The sequence below is a fragment of the Carlito syrichta genome, unplaced genomic scaffold, assembly GCF_000164805.1.
Source record: "Carlito syrichta isolate Samal-C Ts95f unplaced genomic scaffold, Tarsius_syrichta-2.0.1 Scaffold303055, whole genome shotgun sequence".
Taxonomy (NCBI): domain Eukaryota; kingdom Metazoa; phylum Chordata; class Mammalia; order Primates; family Tarsiidae; genus Carlito; species Carlito syrichta.
In genome coordinates, this window is record NW_007247151.1 from 33,840 (window position 1) to 37,562 (window position 3,723).

Consider the following 3,723-nt stretch of genomic DNA (forward strand, 5'->3'; position numbering starts at 1 on the left):
CCTCCATGGGAGGGGGTTGGAGGGGTGGTGGGGAGGGGTGGTCTGGGGGGCTCCCAGACTCTGGGCCCTTGCTGCTGCTGGGAGGGCCTGCAGCTCCCACCTCTGCTCCTGGGCCACTCTGCTCTGTTGTGCCTGCCTGCATCCTGCAGCTCTGGCCTCAGACCCTTGGCTCTGCCCTTCCCCCACCCGAGATGCTTCCGGTCTCCAACACCACCTCCTCTGAGAAGCCCTCCTGTTCCACCCTGCCTGAAGTTGGTTCACTCCCCTCACGTCCTGTTTCTACTTCCCTGCTCTCTGCATTGTCTCATCACTGCCTGGCGTTTGCTCCACAGATGTGCCCTCGGGTTTATTATCTGCCTCCCCTGTCCCCCGGAGTGTCAGTGCTGGGAGCATGGCCAGGAACCTGTCTTGTTGGCTGACAATCCCAGGTTCCTAGGGGGCCTGGCACAGCAGAGGTGCTCTGCTGTTAGCACTGGTTGCCTGGCCTTGTGGGGACCGAGTGTGGGGCCATGGGCAGCCTGGGGACTGCTGCTGGTGGTGACCAGCCCAGCTGCCCAGCTGCCATTGGATTGGGCCCTGGGCTGGGGGCTGGGAGTTGGTGGAAGAAGCACCCTTACCTGTGATGTTGGAGGAACACACCATCTAGGTGGGCAGGCCTGGCCCCGAGTGGTGATGGGTTGTGGGGACCAGGGGTTTGGGTGAGGGTAGGGGTGCAGGAAGGAGTGAGGACAGTGAGAGGGTGGCCTGTAAATGACTTGTGCCACATGAGGAGGACGGGGAGAAGAGAGCCCTTGAGAGTGTCCAGTCCTGAGGGCCTGTGGGAAGGTTGGGTCTGGGTGGCTCCAGTGGGCCTTGAGTGCCAGGTTCAGCGGGAATCCAGATCTCTCCTTGCTGGCCATGGGAAGCTGGGCAGGCTTGGGGCTGTGGCGTGTCAGGGCTGGCTGCTGTCAGACCACACTGTTGTCTCAGGAAAAGGGGTGGCGTGGAATCGGGAGGACAGGGAGGTGGCCTTTGAGTGGACTTTCCAGCATCCAGCACAGACCAGGGTGGCCTTTCCAGCATCCAGCACAGACCAGGGCTGAGGCTGGAGCTGGATGACAGGAGCAGCGAGTGGGAGCTGTTTGGGGAAAATAGACCAGACCTGGGGGTTGCACAGTGTGTTAGTGATGGCGGGGCTCTGGCAGGCATTTGTTGGTGCTGCTGAGGAAGTGGGCAGGAGTGCCCCTGGGTCTAGCGTGAGTCATGGGCTGTTCGCAAGCCCAGGACCTGAGGACCAGGGCTGCCGCAGGGGCTCATTCCTGCCCAGCATCCACCACTGGCCATGTTCCCTGGCCGGCAGCTGTGGTGGCGTGGCTGGGAGCAGAGCTGGATTTTGGGGGAGAGGACTTGTCTGAGTGGTCGTGTGTGTGCACATGTGTGCATGGGATGTGTGCTTGAGACCACCCATGGGTGTGCCTGGCATGTGGGCATGCCATGGGTGAGACAGAGTGTGGGACCGCTCATGGAGGTCTGCGGGACAGACAGGTTGCTGGACTCACCCTGGTGAGGGGAACTGAGCGCGTGTGGGATTGTGTGTGCATGTGGGCACGGGGTCTGCTCAGAGGCCGTGTGTCCAATGCAGATGAGGGCGAGGGCCAAGGGGCTGAGTGTGCACGCGTGGGGACACTGTACACGTGGCGATGGCGCCTCCCCCATCTGTCTTCCCCATGCGTGGCCGAGCTGCACTGCACCTCAGCAAGCCTGCAAGTGTGTGTGGGAAGGCATGCATGCAGGAGGGGTGGGAGCTTGGGCTGGGTCCTGCCTGAGCCTATCGCGTGCACACCCCTCAGTGTGCATGCCCCCTGTGCCCCGCCCTGTGCCCCCGTGCCCTCCTACGTGCGTGCCCTGGTGCTCACAGGCTTCCTCTCCCTTCCCCCAGGGCCTTGAGAAGAGGGGACCGTCGTGGGCCGGCCCGGACCATGGCGCTGCTCAGGGTACCAGCGGGCACCTGGCTGGCCCTGGGCCTGGCCCTGGCCCCGGCACTGGTGCGGCTGCCCCTCAGCAGGACTACACGGGCACGGAGTGCCCTCCATTGGAGAACTGCATCAAGAAAGCGCTGGAGCCGAGCGCCTGCTGCACCTTGTGTGTGCCACAGGGCTGCACCTGCAAGGGCTATCAGTACTATGAGTGCCTGCAGGAGGGCTTTGTGTGCAGCCGCGTGCCAACCAGCCAGTCCTACTTCATGGACTTCAGCATCACCGAGTGTGTGTGCCCGCCGGGCGGCAGCAAGATCAGCTGCCGGTTCATGCTGTGCCCGGAGCTGCCACCCAACTGCATCAAGGCGGTCGTGGTCGCTGACAGTTGCCTGCAGTGCGGCCAGGTGGGCTGCGTGTACACCAGCCACAAGTACGCAACCGGCCACATCATCTGCCTGCCTCCTTGCCAAGCCTGCCACTGTCTCGACGCCGGCGGGGAGCTCATCGGCTACCTGCTGCCCGGCTGCCTTGGGAACTTCTCTGACGCCGAGGAGGGTGACTCGGAGCAGCACTACGAAGACCCCCCTACAGCTATGACCAGGAGGTGGCCGAGGCAGAGGCGGCAGCGTCGGCCCTGTGGGGCGAGGCCCAGGCGGGCGCCCCTCCCCCACCAAGCGCCCTGGGTGGCGGCGGTCAGCCGCTGTCCACCCTGCAGGCGAGGCCCGGCCAGCTGACTTCCTGAGGCTCACGGTGGCTGCTGCCCTGGGTCCCCTGGTCCCTGTGCAGTCCAAAGCCAGGAGAGTGACTGAAGTCAGAGAGGAGGAAGAGGAGGAGGAGGAAGAGGAATGGGCGGAGACAGCCATCATGGAGCAGCTGGCAGCAGGTGGTCCTAGGGAGCCAGATGGGCCATCTACTGCAGCCCCAGCCGAACTTGGCCTCCTGGTCCAGGGGGAGAGGGTGGAGGCCAGGGCAGGGCCTGAAGAGAACCTCATCCCAGATGCCCAGGCCACGCCCCGCAGCCCTGCCTGGAGAAGGTTGTGCCCATGCCGGAGGCAGGCATGGCTGCACTCATGCCAACACAGACCACCCCAAGTGTCCCTGGGGACTCAGTCAAGCCCAGCACCAACACCATCCTGTCCATCTTGCCTCATGACACCACCAAGGTCCCACCCACCCAGGAGGTGCCCCGGCAGCCGCAGATTCAACCCCATGCCCAGACAGAGAAGGACACAGACTCCAACTCTGCATTCTGTCCCCAGAGGTAGACCCGAAGGTAAGACCTTGTCTGCTCCTCCAGGGACACTCTGCTTAAGAGGGTCATCCTGGGGCTCTGGTCCCTGCCCAGGCCTCTGCACAGTTGTTGGGGATGCTGGGTCTGTGAGGGTGGGCCCAGGATGGCCAGTCCAGGCCCTTGTGCAGGCAGGAGGCTCTCGAGAGCGCCTTCTTCCAGACCCAGCTCTGGGATGGGGTGGGCAAGTGGGAGTGAGTTCCCTGTTGTAGTGGGTGCTTGCCCCCATAGGGCTGGGGTTGTGGTCGAGAACCCCAAAGCTGCACACTGTCAGCTGGGTTCCCTCAGGGGTAGTTTCAGTCCAGCAGGTCTGCAGGTATCCTGACAGGGAGTGCCGCTGCCTGCTCACAGCCTCCCAGCAAGGCTCTGGGCACAGCTGTGTTCTTGTCCTGTGTTCACTGTTGGGGGGCGGTGTTCGCTGTCAGGAGGGGGGGCTCTAGCGAGTGCCAGTACCAACCCTGCCGCTCCCTGGTCAGAGGG

At 63.8% G+C, this 3,723-nt stretch overlaps 1 pseudogene; it reads left to right on the forward strand.

Annotated features, from left to right (window-relative positions):
- The first annotated feature begins 1,931 nt into the window (after window positions 1-1,931).
- LOC103259890 overlaps window positions 1,932-3,723 on the forward strand; it is a 41,507-nt pseudogene continuing 39,715 nt past the window's right edge.